An 18192-nucleotide genomic window follows, 5' to 3' on the forward strand; every position below is an offset into this window, starting at 1 on the left:
GCTCCTCCTTGGCTTCTTTTCACTTCAGCAAATAATTACAAAATAATTATTGGAAAGTGCAGCAGGGAAAGGAAAATATTTATACTCGTGGTCATTTCCAGGTTTATGTTTTCCTTTGGGAGATTTTGGAAGCTGAAACTGGGTAAATGTTATGAGAATTCAGCCTTTAAATGAAGATCTGATCAGCAGCTTCTTTCTCCTCACAAAAATTCCTCTTGGATTCATGTACAGGAACCTGAGCCGAGTTTTCCAGAAGAAAATTTTCTCATTTATTACCCATCCTGCATTTTTCTGTTGTTATCTCTGCTGATTGCAGAGCTTTTGAATGTGTTTTCTTTTTTGTCATCAGTGCTCTTTCCACCTTATTTATTCATTAGTGCCACAGCCCAGGTGTGGGATCTCAAAGTTGTTCCCATGGTGACAAATGGGGCACAAAAACTGGATTGCAATGGAACTGCATGGACAGGGAATTCTGGGAAGTGGGGAATGGAAAAGCTGCTGGTTCCCCACGAAAATCCTAATAATCACTAATTGAGGCAGAGAAAATACTGATAATTTAATGGGTGACTGAGCTAATGAATTTTATTTTTTAATGCTCCAGGGTGGAAATGTTTTTCTTCATGGAGAGAAATGAGGAGTCTCATGGAAATTCTGGGGTAAAAATGTTCCTGAGGGGCTGTGAGATGCAGATCCAAACGTCTGTGGATGGAAACTGCAAAAATTTAAATTAAAATGTATTTCATGTTTGGTTTTGTTTTGTTTTTTTCTTTTTTAAAGATGATTTTTAGGCAGCTTTATGTTTTCAAACCCACCTGGGAAGATCTCTGTGCTCAGAGCAGCTGAAAAGCACAAGCAGCACACCAGAATTTTTTTAATCCAGGACTTTCCTTGCTCAGGAGTTTTTTTTTGCAAGCTCCTGACAATTTCCATGAGGAAAACTATAGAAGATAACCAGGTCCTGTTTTCATTTTCATTCCTAAAAGACTTTTTAGCTCCTGACTGATAAGAACACACTGGCAAAAATATGGAAAAAAGCACAGAAACACCACCAGACCAAACCTGATGTGGCAGAGATGACAAGAAGCTGGTCCTGATCCCATCACAGCCAGCCCTGCTCTTGTCCCATTTCCCAACCTGTCCTGCTTGGCCTTTTCCAAGGAATTTAAGTGGGATTTGGAAGGGAAGAAGCTAAAAGCCCAACAAAATTGCCAAATCAGAGCCAGCTGAGGCTGTGAGCAGCTCAGGGTGAAGCTCCAGCTGGAAGCTCTGAGCCCACCAAACGTTGGCATCACCTGGGGGAGGTTTTTTCTCACATTTGTGCTGCACCTGAGGTCCTTTCTTCCCTCTCCTTGTTAAAATAACTTAAATTAACAGCTCAGCGCAGCTGGGGCTCATTCTTAGCGTGCTCTACACAAATGAGCCAAGTCCTGCATTGTCCAGATTTTGTTTTATGTCCAGTTCCTGGATGCCATCATATCGCTGCTGACAGCAGGAAATAATTGAGCAGCTGTTCTGCCATCGGCTGCAACAGCCCAGGCTGCAAAATAAAACATTTAGGGAGATAAAAATGGCACTCAGCAGAGAGAGATGAGACATTTTCCATGATGAAAGGCAGCCTCGTGCTTGTACCAGACCGAAAGTGCTCATGGAACAGTGCTGTTGGTTCTGGAGGGTCTTGGAGATCATAAACTGGAGTCTGTTTGAGAAACAGGGAGGTTGGAAAAATGGGAATAAGAAATGCTCCAAGTCCCTGGCAGGAGGGGACAGCCGGGGGGGTCGGGCTCTGCTGCCAGGGAACAGGGACAGGAGGAGAGGGAACGGCCTCAGGCTGGGCCAGGGGAGGCTCAGGGTGGACAGCAGCAGGAATTTCCCCATTGAAAGTTCTGTCCAGCCCTGGCACAGCTGCCCAGGGCAGGGCTGGGTTCCCCTGGACTCCCAGGATTTAAATACCTGTGGATGTGGCACTTGGGGCCGTGGGGCTGTGGTGGCCTGGGCAGGGCTGGGGAAGGGCTGGACTCAGTCATGGAGGGCTTTTCCAACCTTCATCATTCCATAATTCCACATCTTTATACTCCCATTGCTCTGTCTTGAATGCGCATCCTGGGGAGGAGCCAGTGCTAGAAACCCCCGTCTAATGACGAATTCCTGAAAATCCAGGGGTTCTCCTCATCCGTGGAACTCTGCTTTCTTCACCCTTCATTCTTCTGCTGTTCCTAAAACCCTGGCTTCTGTGGAAGAAATAAAATGAGCAAAGTCACGATTTTTAATTATTTGTTCCTATTTTTGCATAAAGAAGATTCAAAACTCAGCAGTGTTTTGGGTTTATGCCTGGGGAGGGGTTTAGGAAACTTGCTTGTCGCTGAACAGGGCTTGGAGCAACCTGGGATGGAGGAAGGTGCCCCTGCCCATGGAAAAGGCTGGGATAAGATAAATTGAAGGTCCCTTCCACCCCAAACCATTCCATGATTCCATGACTCGTCCAGTGACCTTCTCACTGGGAACAGGGAAGACAGAGAAGCCTTTGAAACCTTCACAGGTGAAAGAATTCCATAAAAAGGGTCTTGTGCTCCAGGTCTCCATGGAAAGTGAGGAATCAAATGCACAACACAAACCTGTGGAATAATTCCAGTCATTCCAGGCAGTGATCTGGACACAGTCCCCAATATCCCGGGAGATTCCAGGGTTTCCTTCGGCAGCTCCTTTCCGGGAGGTTTCCATTCCCATTCCCTCATCCTGACAGACAACCCTGATACCATTTTTTGGGAATCAGCTGCAGCAATTCTCCCCAGGCAGCTCCCCTTCCCTTGTCCTTGGATTGTACAGCTCAGCTGGAGTAAATTCTGGAATAAATTTCCTTCCCTATCAGCAAAAATTGCATTGCCACCTCAACGAAGAGGTTGATCCATGTTCTAATTCCAGGGGATTTATCCCAGAGAGATTCCCGACAGAACCTCTGCATCCCAGGGAGCTCTGTGTGGTGCTGGCAGTGAGACAGGGCCATTTCTGTCACCCTAAAATGACTCCACATCAATGGTCAGGCAAGGAAAAAACAAACCTGGCAATTATTTGTTACCCGAGACAAGGAATTTCTCCATGTGCGCAGTTCAAGGAAGAAAGGAAAACCATTTCTTGCTGCACTGAAATCCTGTCAAGCCCAATGGATAGCACAGGATCTGGGGGAAAAAAAGAGAATTATTCCACCCATTTTTCCCTTTGGGTGCTGGGGGTTAAATGGAGTCAATAACTGCCAGGGAGTCAGCAATAAAGTGCAAATTCTGTCATTTAGAGGCTGCCAGGACCCTCCTCTGAACCCAGCCCCTTCCCACAGGCTGGGAATCGCTGTTTATTCCAGGCACAGGTTTTTCCCTGACATTTCTGTCCGCGAGACGTTGGAGATCAGCCCCGGGAATGCCTGGTCAGCACTGGGCTAATGAAGGTCACTCCTTCTGCTGACCCCTGCTCCAGGGCTCCCCGGGCACCATTTCAGCTCCAGGCAGTCCAGGCAGCAGCCAGGATTCCCTTTTCCTCGTCTCCTTTTGAAGTGTTTCCCAGTCCAAGCCCCTGGTTAATTCCATGCTCTCCACACAGCTCCGTGATTAGCTCGGAATGTGTTTTAATCTGCGCTCAATGCCGTGGTCTTCCATAAATTCCTTCATTTAATAAGGATATTCTCCATTAATTCTGTGGTCTCACAATGCCCTGATGTTTTTGGGTGTTTTATTCATGAAAAAGAAGATGCAATTTGCACCTTGGAATTTTAATAATCCTATTATTTCTGCTTTCCCTGCCATTCCCTTTGTGTAGAACCCGTTTCTTTGGGATTGTTGACACAGGATGTGCTTTATCCCGCAAAACATCTCAGTCCTGCAAAAGGGAAAAAAATCCCGGCAAAGGGATTTTAGTGAGTCCAGAGAACTGAGGGATTGACCCATTAAATCTCAGGCTGGGCCAGGGGAGGCTCAGGGGGGACAGCAGCAGGAATTTCCCCATGGAAAGGGCGCTCAGGCCTTGGCAGTGCCCAGGGAGGTTTGCAGTGCCCATCCCTGGAGGTGTCCCAGGAATTGCTGGAGGTGGCACTCGGAGCTCTGGGGACAGCTGGGACTGGCTGGGCTGGGAGGGATTTTCCAGCTGGAATAATGCTGGGATTCTGTCACCAGGGAAAAATCCAGTGCTGACCCATCAGGTGGTTCCAAAAGAAGATGCTCCTCCAAGTCAGGGTGGACACCTAAACCAGGCAGGAGAGGGAATGAGGAAGAAGAGAGCGGGGTGATCCAGGGAAATCCGGAAGGACCCAAATCAGTGAGAGGAGACAAGGGGGAGGCCTTCATCCACAAACCTGCCAGAGCTCCAGGAGCGTTTGGAAAATGCTCCAGGAACAGGTGGGATTGTTGGGGTGTCTGTGCAGGGCCAGGAGCTGGGCTGGATGATCCTTGTGCTCCCTTCCCACTCAGGATATTCCACAAACAAACAAACCCCTTCCCCTCTCCTCACCAAAGCACTTCGGGTGAATCACGATTTCTGGAGGGTTAAGGTTTAGCTAAGGGTTAGAAGCAATTTATAATGACCAAGATGTAAGTCAGATAAGCAAATGCTGGGTTAATGATTATGAGATGCTCAAGCCAGAGCTAATTGTTCTGTTGTTGATAGAAGGAAGTGCAGTGAGTGGTTCTGGGAACAGACTGAACCCAGGGAGAGCAAGGGCAGCACCTGGGCTCTGCCCCAATCCATCCCTGAGCAGGGCCTGGATCCTGCCAGAGCTCACACTCACCTGAGGAAAACATTCCTGACTTCCCTGGATCCTGCCAGAGCTCACACTCACCTGAGGAAAACATTCCTGACTTCCCTGGATCCTGCCAGAGCTCACACTCACCTGAGGAAAACATTCCTGACTTCCCTGGATCCTGCCAGAGCTCACACTCACCTGAGGAAGACTTTCCTGGCTCCATCCCTTGAGGCCACTGACCCAAGTCCAGCCCAGCCACCCAAACCAAGAGAAGAACTGAGCAGGGTGAGGGACCCACGGGCTCATTTTAATGCTGAGTGGGGATGGGAGGTGCTGGGGGTGGCCAGATGGGCTGGAAGGTGTGGATGGATGGGGATGGAAGGGTTTGGGGAATAAACAGAGGGGGGAGAACCTTGTTTGGGGCGGTCACACCTTTTGGGGATGCCCCTTGTGAATAAATGTACCCCTCTGTAACTTTAATTAGTGATCTAACTTTAGTTAGTGATCTTTGTCCGTGATCATATCAGATTTTAACGATTCACTGGAGCTCCTGCCTTGCAGAGGGCTCTGGGAGCTGGACTTTTCCAGCTGCCTTTGAATGCCTTCCTGATGGGGCTTATTCCACTTATTCCAGCCCAGATCCCAGCAAACTCCTGGCAGCGCTCCCAGCTCAGCTCAGCACACGGATCCAGCCCCAGAGCTCGGGAATCACTCACTTTTCCAGGCTGGAAGCAAAGCACGTGGTGAAGAACGTGCAAATCTTCTGCAGGCCCCCGAGCGATGAACCTGGAGCAGTGAACCTGAAGTCCTGCAAAGGCTGCAAGAAAAGCTGGAATTTGAGCTGCTGCCTCAGCTGAAAGCTCGGATTGCGGCACCTCCCGGGAGAGGGGTTGGATGAGAGACCTTTAGGGAAGAGAAAGAAAGACTGGAGCTCCCAGCCAAGCTTTCAGAGGAGGTGGAATGTGTTTGTCAGTGCTGGGGAGGGACCTTCGCTGTGCCTCGGAGCAGCAGAGTCATGAATAAAACATCCCCCGAGCCCAGCTCTGGATGCGTTTCCCACTCGGATCAAGCCGTGACAAACCTGCTGGAATTCATCCCAAAACGCAACGTTTATCCTGCATGGCTGTGGTGCTGCACCCACAGCCTGCCTCCCGCGGAAAACACCGGATTTGGGGGAATTCGGGAAAGATTTAAAGCATTCCTCAAGTGCATGCAGAAAACCAAGGACAGATGTGACAGATTTGCTGTCTCTGAGGGGAAAAGTTGTCATTTTTATAAGGGTGTAGGGTTTATCAGGGTGTCCTGGCTTTGCCCTAAACCAGGACCAAAGGTTATTCATAATTTGCACTGTTTTAGTGTGTCTAGGCCTCGCTCACGTTTGCTTTGTGCTGGGTTTGTCCACACCCACGTGAAGGCAGAGATGACCTGAAAAATTTATGGTGTAAAAAAGGAAATAATGGAAATAAATGAAGCAAAGGAAACCTGAAAAGGAAAGCAGAAAACTTTTCCATGGTCTGAAGGTTCCTTGGTTTTGAGTCTCTTTCTTGGTCTTTTCTGGAGACCTGAAGGTGCCGTGGATTTGACATAATTCCGGAGGGGCAGCTCTGCCATGGCAGCAGCGCGGACCAGCAGAGAATCCTGGAATGGTCTGGATTAAAGGGATCTTAAATCCCACCCATCCCTTTCCACGGCAGGGACAGCTCCCACTGTCCCAGGCTGCTCCAGCCCCAATGTCCAGCCTGGCCTTGGGCACTGCCAGGGATCCAGGGGCAGCCACAGCTGCTCTGGCAATTCCAGCCCAGCCAGCAATTCCCAATTCCCAATCTCCCATCTAATCTAACCCTACTTTGGTTTGCAGCTCCTTCCTCCTCACACGCCCATTTACTTGGAATCTCCATGAATTAGCCAGGAGGAAATCACTCTGGAGACAGCCTATTTGTGGAAAAAAACCCCAATTTTTTCCAGGCTAATTGGCCAAAAAAATCCTCTTGTGCCTACTTCACCACATAGAGAAAAAGTGACTTTTTGTAGAAAAAAGCGACTTTTTCAACCAATCCTTCAGCAACGATCCCACACTGACCAGTGCTAACTGTTGGATAACATGGCATCAGTGGCGAAATCCCAATTTTCCAAAGAAATATCCAGGTGGGAGTGAGAAGATTCCATTTTCCCAGCTGCCCTTTGTTCCTGTGTCAGTAAGACAAGCCTCGGAAAACAAGGTGACACATTTACAAGCCTCGGAGGCAGCTGATGATTCCACACTTCTCTCCGAGCTGTTTCCCAAAGGAATTCCACTGCAGACAGTTATAAACTCAGCATATTCCTCACTCGGAGACACCTCAGCCAGGCTGGGGAATACATAAATGTATTCCTTTGTTTTACCAGGAATGACAGGTCTGGGAATATATATTCATACATAAAATCAACTGGTCTTTAAAAACGTGTAATTATAGTGGAAATACCGGGAATTAAATGGTACAAAGTGATTAAATGCTGTGGTCAAACCACAAATTAGTGATTTTTCCTCCCTGAACATAATTAAAATTGTCTAAATCCATAGATTTGCAGTAGGAACTCAATGGAAGTTGCTCATTAAACTGGAATTAGGGAGGGAAACCCCCACCCCTGGCGCAGCCGTGGATTTGGGATGGATAACACGGATTTGGACAAGGACAGAGCTCAGGTGTTCCTTTAATGAACTGGAAGGAAACATGGACAAGGTGCAGGCTGCGAGTGCCGGGAGAAAAGATGATCCCAGACGTGTGCAGTGGCCAAGTCCCATCGTGTTTTCTGCTCCACTTTCAGCTGCAGTCACTTCCCGCTGACATTGCCGGAGGCAGCTCCGAAAATCCCGCTGCTCCCACCCCCACCTGCTCCCAAACTCCTGCAGAGCTGCTGGTGTGCACCGAAGGGAATAATTCACCTTCTATGAGCGGTGACACCCAAAAAATGGGGTTTCCAGGCCATCCCGGAGCTGGGAATTCCCAAAGTTAGCATCCGAGTCTTTTGGATTATTCATGGATGTGTTTGTCCCAGCTCCAGTCTGAGGCAGTGGGGAGATGCTGGGTCCCATTTTAGGTGTTTTAGCTCCAGAGAAGCCCCTAAAACATTCCCACAGCAAATCCCAGCTCTCTGTTCCTGCCTGGGAGGCAGGAGGGGAATGCAGGATGGGCTGGGAGCCAACAGAGAGAGGCTGCATGAGGGGAGAGGTGAAAATGGGGAGAAAATTGAAAATAGAGAGAAAATTGAAAATTCTGCATTGGGGGTGCAGGGGACCAGGAAGAAGGAAGGAAGCAAGGAAAATATGGGAGCTCCAGGGAGAGGGAAAAGAGCCAGGAATGGGACAGGTCTGTCCTGGCATTGACAGCAGCCTGAGTTATCCAGGGCATGGAAATTGTCCAGAGAGAAAAAATATGGACAACTCAGAGGAGAGAAGTGAGGAAAACCCAAAGGATCAAGAGGGAATGACTTCCCACTGCCAAATGGATGGGATGTTGGGAATTGGGAATTCCAGGCTAGGAGGGGCTGGAATTGCCAGAGCAGCTGTGGCTGCCCCTGGATCCCTGGCAGTGCCCAAGGCCAGGCTGGACATTGGGGCTGGACATTGGGACAGTGGGAGCTGTCCCTGCCATGGCAGGGCTGGGATTGGATTATCCTTAAAATCCCTTCCAACCCAAATCATTCCATGATTCCAAGATTCCATGATCAGCCCATTCACACCTAGAGAAAACAAATGGGATTTCTGGGAAGGCTCCATCTTCACCCAGAGCATTCCTGGGGCAGCTGGAGGTCCTGGACCATGAGTGAAATCCAGGGAATGTCTGAATGGTGACAATCCCGTGGGATTTCTCCTGCCATCCAAGGGGGGAGGTTATAGAGCTGTAGAACAGGACAATATTGGGCTATTAAAATACAAATTACTGTAAAATCCCAAGGGAAAAGGGATAAAGCCGGGGACATCAGAGCTGGTTCTAATCAGCAATATCTAATTAAACCTCCTATTTGAGGTTTCAGTGGGCATTAGCGATGATTGGAATTCAGTCTGGTGCTCAGGAGCTCTCATCAGGTGTCCTTGGCAGATACCTGGGGATAAAAATTTACTGCCTGTGCTCAGTCCAGGGAGAAAAATGGTGTTAAATAATTCTGATTATTTAGATTAGCTCAGGCAAACGGAGCTTTTGTATCTTTCCAGCTCAAAGAGATCAGTGTGGGAAGGGCAAGATTGGATTCCTGGTTAAAGGGATGCTCAGAGAGGAATCCCAGGGAGGAAAAGCTTTGGGATCACTCAAATGATGGCCCCACGGTGGGAGGGTGACAAAGGGACCACGAGGCTGCTTTGGGGCAGGAGTCTCTCAGAATCTCCTCTTCCTGCTTTGCTGCCATTAATTTTATAATTAATTGGTTTTCATCTTTTCAGAGAGTCACATTTGTGTTTTGAACAGAGCCCCGGTGGTGGCTCAGCACTGAAATCTGGGAATTCTCGAAGTGTTGTCACATTTTTCTCCTGGAGCTGGCCTTGAGGGAGGGGAGGGGACCAGCAGGAGCTGAGCCCTGAGCACAGGAACTCAGCCAGAGCCAGGGCATCCCAAAAACAGCACCCAAAATCAGGGAATGCTTTTCCTGGGATCTCCTCGAGTCTCCATTTCTTCATGTGCAAAGGAGAGAAAATAATATTTTGCTTTTCTCCCCTCAGAGTTTGCTCATTTATGAGTGACTCCCATCCTGCAGCCAGCACTCCTCGGAGCTCCAGGAAATCGTGTCCCGTTTTCCAGCCAGAGCCAGGCAGGAATTCTCATGAACACAGAGGCCATGGGCTGTGCAAACAGCATAAAATAATCAGAATTTGGGGTTTTTTAACCTCTGGAAGAAGGGGCGGGGATGGGAGGACAAGGATGGCAGGAGGTGAAGCAGGGGGAAATCAGAAGGGCAAAGCCCAGCTGGGATTTGATCTGGACACTGCCATAAAGGACTTTAAAAATATTCCTGTAAATATTTCAGCACAAAGGGAGGGATGAGGAGAATCTCCAGCCCTTGTTGGATGTGGCAAAGGGTGAGGAAAAGGCTCAGGTACATCAAGGTTCCTTGCCTCCCCTGACAAGGAGGACATGGAGGGGCTGGAGCGTGTCCAGGGCAGGGAAGGGAGATGGGAAGAGGCTGGAGAATTGCTGAGGGAGCTGGGAAGGGGCTGGAGAATTGCTGAGGGAGCTGGGAAGGGGCTGGAGAATTGCTGAGGGAGCTGGGAAGGGGCTGGAGAATTGCTGAGGGAGATGGGAAGGGGCTGGAGAATTGCTGAGGGAGCTGGGAAGGGGCTGGAGAATTGCTGAGGGAGCTGGGAAGGGGCTGGAGAATTGCTGAGGGAGCTGGGAAGGGGCTGGAGAATTGCTGAGGGAGCTGGGAAGGGGCTGAGCCTGGAGCAAAGGAGGCTCAGGGGGCCCTTGTGGCTCTGCACAAGTCCCTGGCAGGAGGGGACAGCCGGGGGGGTCGGGCTCTGCTGCCAGGGAACAGGGACAGGAGGAGAGGGAACGGCCTCAGGCTGGGCCAGGGGAGGCTCAGGGTGGACAGCAGCAGGAATTTCCCCATGGAAAGGAGCTGCCCAGGACAGGGGTGGAGTCCCCATCCCTGTGGGAATTTAAAATCCCCAGACTGGGGACGTGGGGCAGTGATACCTCGGCAGTGCTGGGGAAGGGTTGGATTTGATGATCCAGAGGGCTTTTCCAACCCAAACAATTCCCAGATTCCATGCTGAGCGAGCCCTGCTGCTTCTGCTCCCCTCCAGAGCCCTCAGCGAGGTGCAGGGACCTCACCTGCCGCGCCACAATTCCCATCCCTCAGGAGGAACAGCTGGAATCCCTTCATCTGCCCCTTGTTTCCCGAGGGATTGTCCCTGTCACCCCCAGCAGCAGCTCCGGGTGTTACACGTGTAAACAGAGACGCCTTTAACCTCCTCTGGCTTTTCCAAAATTAACATTCCCTTTGTTTTCCACGCCTGTCAGAGAGCTCGATCCAGCTTTCCCCAGCCCCAAATCCCTGGACAACCCCTGCTTTGTTTTCCTGAGGATCAAAAATCCAGCTGGGAGAGCTGCAGCCATCACCTGCTTCTCCACGAAATCCTTGGAGCTCCCAGCCCTATTGATTCCAGCCAGAATTGAAACAACAATTAACCTTTCTAACGACGCCGCTCCCTTCCAAGCGCAGCTCGGCCGCTTTGCAAAGTTTGCTTTAAAATAAAAAAAAAAAAAAACAAAAAAAGAATGAATCGATGCCTTTTTACATCTATTGACCCATCCCAAATGTCAAGGATGGGGTGGGGAAGAGCTCTGAGGAGATGCAAATCTTGTTCTGGGCTTGGTGGGCGCTCAGCCCTCGGTGTTGGCCGCTGCCTTTTTAACATTTCTCTCCTCTAAGGGACATTTAACAATTAACAATTAATAAAGGAGCCTTAACAACAGGTAAGAGATATTATTATTATTAACAGTGGTAGACAACTGGATAAACATCTTAACTAGAACTCGTGGTTTGGGGATTTCTTCACCACAGGCCGCTGCCTTTTTAACATTTCTCTCCTTTAATGAGCGCAGCAGCTGAGATCTGCATCGTTCACACCTTGGAAAACATCCTGGGCTTGTTTAGGGAACCCCGAGCTCCTGGAATATGTTTATTTTCCAGAGACAAAACCTGGCTGGGGTTTTAGCAGCATTTCTGATTTGAGTGGGGCTCAGAGGGATGAGCTCAGCTCAGCGCTGAGCTCTACCAGCTCCTCAGCAAATTCCAAGTCCTGCTAGGAGTTCGTTTCTTCCCTGGATCTTCCCTTGAAGCTTTTTTGATTCCCTGACCGCTCATTAACAGCGTGCCAGGGATTTCTTGCACCTTTAGTGGCTACAAGGCTTTCCAGAGAGAAAATAAAACACTTTTCACCCCAAAACCTCTCAATGTCAGAGCAAAACACAAAGAAAGGGCCCAACTCAGCCTGTCCATGACTATTTTATCTATCTGGGGTTTTTTCCTCCATTCCAACATGGAATTTCTGCCCCCAGGAATCCCTTTTGCTGCCAAAGAGCGGGTACAATTACCTGCTGATTAACACAGGGTAACAAATCAGTTTAATTTGAGCCACCTGGGCACAACCAAAATTCCTCTGTTAGTCAAGGGCAGAAGCACCAGCCCAGGAAGATTTGGTACCAGGTTTAAAGCCTTCAAATCAGTCTTCAGTGTCAATTTGCTTAATTGAAAATCCAGCTTGAAATTCTCAATAAAATCCAGAGTTCTCAGAGTCTCAGGACTGTTGAATTGTGCTGGCTCCTGGTTAAAGCTGGCAAGGCAAGGGCAAAAGGAAAATCCAGACCCTGAAATCCCCATTTTTGTTGTAAGAAACAATATCAAGTGGTGATGAAATCATGCCTTTGTGTATCCTTTGAGTTGCTATTAAATAATGAATAATCAGCATCCAGTTGAATTCCCAATGAGCTGGGGAAGGGATGTCCTCAGATCCAGCGGGATGCAGCTCAAAGAAAACCAACTTCCAAGAGGATTCTGTGCAGGGAAGAGCCTCCAGCCAATGCCCTCCCTCTGATCTCCACATCTTTCCCTGGGAAGATTTGCTCCCACCATCCCATGTCCTTCTGATATTTGTGAGCTCAGCAGGAGCCACAGGGACATCCCTGTCCCAGGTCACCCCTGTCTGGGGAGCCTTGGGAGAAGGGATCCCAGAATCCCAGAGTGGTTTGGATTGGAAAGGACCTCAAATCCCACCCATCCCACCCTGCCATGGCAGGGACAGCTCCCACTGTCCCAGGCTGCTCCAGCCCCAATGTCCAGCCTGGCCTTGGGCACTGCCAGGGATCCAGGGGCAGCCACAGCTGCTCTGGCAATTCCAGCCCAGCCAGCAATTCCCAATTCCCAATCTCCCATCCATCCCTGCCCTCTGGCACTGGGAGCCATTCCCAGAAAACTGGAGTTCATCTGTGGGGAGGTCTGGGAAGCAATGGTCAAGTCCATGTCCCTCAGAAGGCCCCACTGCTGCCCCTGGCCCTTTGTCACACAGGGCCGGGACATCTCAGGTTCCTTCTCATCCTGGTACTGGAGTTTAAAAGGAGAAGGTCCCAGAATCCCAGACTGGTTTGGGTGGGAAACCATGGTAAGGACATGTCAGGGACAGGTCCCAATGTCCAGCCCCAATGTCCAGCCTGGCCTTGGGCACTGCCAGGGATCCAGGGGCAGCCACAGCTGCTCTGGCAATTCCAGCCCAGCCAGCAATTCCTTCCCAAAATCCCATCTAACCCTGATCCTCCAGTCCTGAAGACATGAAATGCTGATTTCAAATCCTATTTTCCCTCTAAATAAGCAGCACTTTGGTTTTAGTGACAAAAGAAACAAAATCTTTCCTGCAAGGCTCATTCCCAATCCCAGAAAAACCACTGGGATGTCCAGCCAGCAGCAGAATTGGCCAGAGTCCCTCAGCTCCCATCCAGTGGTTTTCCCAAAGTGAAAAAGCAGAGAGGATTCAGCCTCCACACCGCTCTGTGCTTCCAAAAGAAACCACTCCCTGCCATAAAATTGAAAGAAATAAAAAAAAATAATTTTTCAATTATTTTTAAACTTAAATTTGAGGAAATTTCCTTAAAATATGAAGAAATTCAGGATGGGGGCTAAGAAGTCTGTGTGCATCAGTACCAGACTAAAGTGGTTTGTAATTAGCTCACCGTGATGAAGGGAAAACCTTAAAGAAAAGTGAATTTTAAACGAATTAAGATGCTAGGAAAGATCAGCGTTTCCTTGTCCTACAGATTAATTTGCTGACTATTTCATTTTCCTTTTCCTTGAGGGCCTTTTAATTATGCAGAGAAATCTCATCAAAGCCAGCTGAAGAAGGGCAGGACAATTAGGAGCAAACACACACTTCAGCAGAACGCCCCACCTGGATTATTTTTGCAGCAATCACTGCTTCAGGAACCTTTGCTGCACTTCCAGCCGAATCCTGATCAGATTTTCCCAATAATCCCAACAATTCAGCAAATCCCAGGTTGGGTTCTCTGGGGAAGGCCACAGGCTTTGAATTTGTTTTTGCTGTGGTGTAAAATGTATCCACACTGGGCTCAATAAAGAAGTTGTAGCTTGGAATAAACCACACTTGGAAAGGAAATAAATAAGGATAAAGGAAATTTGTAGTCAATTATCGATTTTGTTTACTGTTACTGCCACTCTCCAAACCTTATGAGCCACCCAAGTCCCAAAAAATTCCAGTTTTCATGGTTTTGTCACATTCTGGCCGCTCACACACACCGGGCATGGCAGAGCCCTGATCCCAGAATTCTGGGATGATTTGGGTTGGATTTAATGGATCATCCAGTTCCAGCAGGGACACCTTCCACTATCCCAGCTTGTTCCAAACCTGGCCTTGGACATTCCCAGGGAGGCAGGGGCAGCCAGGGCAGGTTTAGATTGGGAATTGGGAATTGCTGGCTGGGCTGGAATTGCCAGAGCAGCTGTGGCTGCCCCTGGATCCCTGGCAGTGCCCAAGGCCAGGCTGGACATTGGGGCTGGACATTGGGACAGTGGGAGGTGTCCCTGCACATCCAGGGCTGGCACTGGGTGGGATTTGAGGTCCCTTCCCTACCCAAACCATTCCATGATTCCATGATTATCCCTGGTGAGGCGCCTCCTTCCTTTTTCCATGCTCCACTTTGAGCTTCTCCCAAACCCTTCCCTTCTTCCTGCTCTCTTTCCAAACAGGCTGGGATCTAAGATGAGTTTTTTATTGGAAATCCGTGGCTCAAACAACATTTAACCTTCATTCTCCGTGGGTGACAGTAAAGCCAAGACGTTTTTCCACCACACCAGGGTTTCAAAGCAGTTTCCCTCCATAATTGAGATATTTTCATTCTTAAGCATCTTGGCAAAGCACTGACAGGAGAATTTATGCAAAGGATACCTTGCTATCCAACTTGATTGTTCTTCGAATGGATTTATCAAAGCAAACTCGAGGAATCTGAATTATGGAAGTGGCAGAAATGTCTCAGGGAATGTCTACCTTGAAAACCAATTAAATGGGCTTAGACAGAAGCACTTTCATGTGGGCTGGAAATTAATTGCAAGGCAGCATGCAAAAGGTAATGATGAATATTAATGAGCTGAGTTGGTGGCAATATCTGAGGGGGAGATTTTTATCTGCTGTGGACAGGGGAATGTGACACAGAGACATTAAACCCCAGGTGACTGCAATTTAAAAAATCAGGTTTATACACAGAGGCTGGGATGGAAAGGTGTTCAGCAAGGTGTGAACTCTTGGAGTGAGCAGGAGTTCGTTCCTTCACCTTCCCTTTCCATGGATGTGCCTGATTTCCCATCCCATAAATTATTAGTAGACACATAAATACCTGTTCTTCATTATAGAAGCTGCTGTCAATTATCTTCCTTTTTATTTCAGGAGATCTTAAAGGAAAACCCAAGGTTGAAACTGTTTCTGCTGCACCCAGGTGGGTTCTTTTCCCACTCAGCTCCTCATTACCACACTCTGTTTCCATTAAACAAATTCCAGGACACTTAGAAAGGTTGGAGGTGGAAGGAGAAGTTCCATTTCACTGTTTTGATAACAAAAAAACTTAGAAGTTATTGCAAACCTGAGTGGAGAAACCACCATCCCTCCAAGATAACAACTGCAAGGAACTGGGAATTTTCTCCTGGGAGATCTGGGAACACGGGGAGGGGCAGGGATTGAGACAGGTAGTGACAGCCTCAGGTAAGGATTTATTTTTCTATAAAGCCAGGGCAATAAACACAATAAACTCACAGATCTGCGCCTGTCATTTTAGACTTGGTTTAGGAGGACCGGGTCTAAAGAACAGGAGTCTCAAGGCTGGGCTTAGCAGCTCATTCCCTGTATTTTTCCATTGTTTATCTCTGGGATGGGCTCTCTCCTTGCCTTTGGAGAGTGCCCAACCCCAATCCCAGCTGTGCGGAGAGGGAAAACCTTCCCAGAGCCCTCCGGACATTCCCGAGGGTTTCCAGCTCCATCTGCTCTGAACTGATCCGATAGAAAAGAGCACACAGGGATCTCCACTCACTTCAGCTCAGGGAAATGAAGACGGAAAACCAAAATTCACATCCCTGCTGTGAGGAGGGCCGAGCATGAGTATGGGTGATCCATCAGGGAATTGACTGATGGATGACCCCTTCCAAGGCCTGGCCACCCTTTCCAGGAAGAAATTCCTCCTGATGACCAAGCTGAGCCTCCCCTGGCACAGCCTGAGGGATGAGACAACAACCTGACCTCGGAGCAGGAAATGGAAGGGGAAAATTTGGAAACTCTTAATTTCCTTTCCCTATTCCTACAACATGTCCGTGTTACGCCAGCAGCCAGTCAGATTCTGCTGGAATCAGATGCATTTTGAGTGGAAATACACCTCAATCTGGAAGTTCCCATCGTTTATCTCTGGGATGGGCTCCATCCGTGCCCTTGGCAAGTGCCCGATCCCAATCCCAGCTGTGCTGAGAGGGAAAACCTTCGGACGCTCCCGAGGGTTTGCAGCTCCATCCGCGCTGAACTGATCCATTAAAAATGAGCAAACAGGGATCTCCACTCACTTCAGACCGGGAGCCGAGGCAAATGAAGATGGAAAACAAGTCAAGGAAAGCAAAATTAACATCCCTGCTGTAATCCAGGCATGAATATGGATGATCCATTATGGAATTGACTGATGGATGACCCGTAACTCATCCCAAGTAATGGCTCACACTGAGTAATGGAGTTTTTCTTTCCAGATGAAACATTTGTCACTTAAATGCCTTCCACGTCACCCTGCACGAAAACCTCTGGGCAATTTAACTTAAGCACTGTTTGCTTTAGGATTCTCCAAAAAAAAAATCCTCTTCCTGGTTTAAACATGGCGCCCCCTTCATCAAAACCAACCCTGCAGCCTCAATTTCCTTGGACCACCTTTGGCTCTGCTGTCACGGCTCTCTCAGTGCTCAGCAGGAATTCTCCCAGAGTGGGAGAAGGAATCCCATTCCCTTAACCAGGAGAAAGGCTGGAAGAAAAGCAGGATCCTCTCACGGGGTGGAGATGGAGAATGGGCTCAGCCACGGGAGCTGGGATGTTGGGAGGCTCGTTTAGCAGCGCTCCGGTGAGTTGGAAGTTCTGGGATCTTGTGGATCCAGAAAGGAGGAAGGAATCATGGGATCGACCCTCCTGCCCTGGGATCCCAAATTAGAAGGATGTGGAGCTGATAGAGCAAGTCCAGAGGAGAACAGGAAGATTTTCTCTGGAGCCCCTCTGCTCTGGAGCCAGGCTGGGAGAGCTGGGAATGCTCACTTGGAGAGGAGAAGGATCCAGGGAGAGCTGGGAATGCTCACCTGGAGAGGAGAAGGATCCAGGGAGAGCTGGGAATGCTCACCTGGAGAGGAGAAGGATCCAGGGAGAGCTGGGAATGCTCACCTGGAGAGGAGAAGGATCCAGGGAGAGCTCAGAGCCCCTTGCAGGGCCTGAAGGGGCTCCAGGAGAGCTGGAGAGGGACTGGGGACAAGGGATGGAGGGACAGGACACAGGGAATGGCTCCCAGTGCCAGAGGACAGGGCTGGATGTTGGGAATTGGGAATTGGGAATTGCTGGCTGGGATGGAATTGCCAGAGCAGCTGTGGCTGCCCCTGGATCCCTGGCAGTGCCCAAGGCCAGGCTGGACATTGGGGCTGGACATTGGGACAGTGGGAGCTGTCCCTGCCATGGCAGGGTGGGATGGGGGGGATTTAAGGTCCTTCCCACCCAAACTATTCCATGGTTTTCCCTGGTGTCTCCTGCCTTTCCCGTGCTCCGCTTTGAGCTTCTCCCAAACCCTTCCCCTCTAAACTCTTACAAGGACCCCAGAAGACAGAACAAAGCCTCAAAATCGTTGCTTCCTTTCATTAGGTAAAACAAAATTGGAGAAGGAAATTTTCCTTGGGAATTCACTGAAGATTTCAGGAAATGTCATCTGAGGTCAGCTTCCCTGCTCAGGATTCCAAAGAAAACCAAGCACAGAAGGCTTTGGGCTACATTGGATTGCATTGGCTGTTTGATGGTCTGGTAACACTTTAATAGTCTTCAATGAGCATTTAATTCAGATTTAATAGGGCAGCTTCTCTGTTGTAATTAAATATCAATTGATTGTTCCAAGAGCACTTGCTTGATTTAATATCGAAGAGATAAACCTGCTTTGCTGTATAATTAACTCCGAACACAACAATAAAAGTGCAATTAAATTTCTGGAACACAGAACTTGTAAAGAAAAGTTGCTCGAGCTGCTGGACACGAGGGGAATGAAAGAAAAATTATGTTAAAATTGTGAGCTAGCAGTGATCCTAAGAGCTAATTAATTACTTTGCTTAACTATTGATGATTTTGACCTTTGATGTAGAGATTCCTTTGAGGTAGAAGTCAAACAAAGGAAGTGCTGTTCCCACTGGGACAGGCATCAAGAGGGAGTTTTCTTCAAACAGGT

General features: G+C 48.8%; 1 long non-coding RNA gene across 1 annotated transcript; it reads right to left on the bottom strand.

Annotated features, from left to right (window-relative positions):
• Nucleotides 1-564: 564 nt before the first annotated feature.
• Nucleotides 565-1148, bottom strand: LOC148184058 (uncharacterized). The gene is made up of 3 exons (XR_015772865.1): nucleotides 1060-1148; nucleotides 813-938; nucleotides 565-712 (listed from the first exon to the last, which is right to left on the bottom strand). It is a non-coding gene; the product is annotated as an uncharacterized LOC148184058 (long non-coding RNA).
• Nucleotides 1149-18192: the final 17044 nt, after the last annotated feature.

The sequence above is a fragment of the Pseudopodoces humilis genome, chromosome 7 (genome assembly GCF_049639895.1).
Source record: "Pseudopodoces humilis isolate 2021_Gansu_Grassland_sample_001 chromosome 7, ASM4963989v1, whole genome shotgun sequence".
Lineage (NCBI taxonomy): Eukaryota > Metazoa > Chordata > Aves > Passeriformes > Paridae > Pseudopodoces > Pseudopodoces humilis.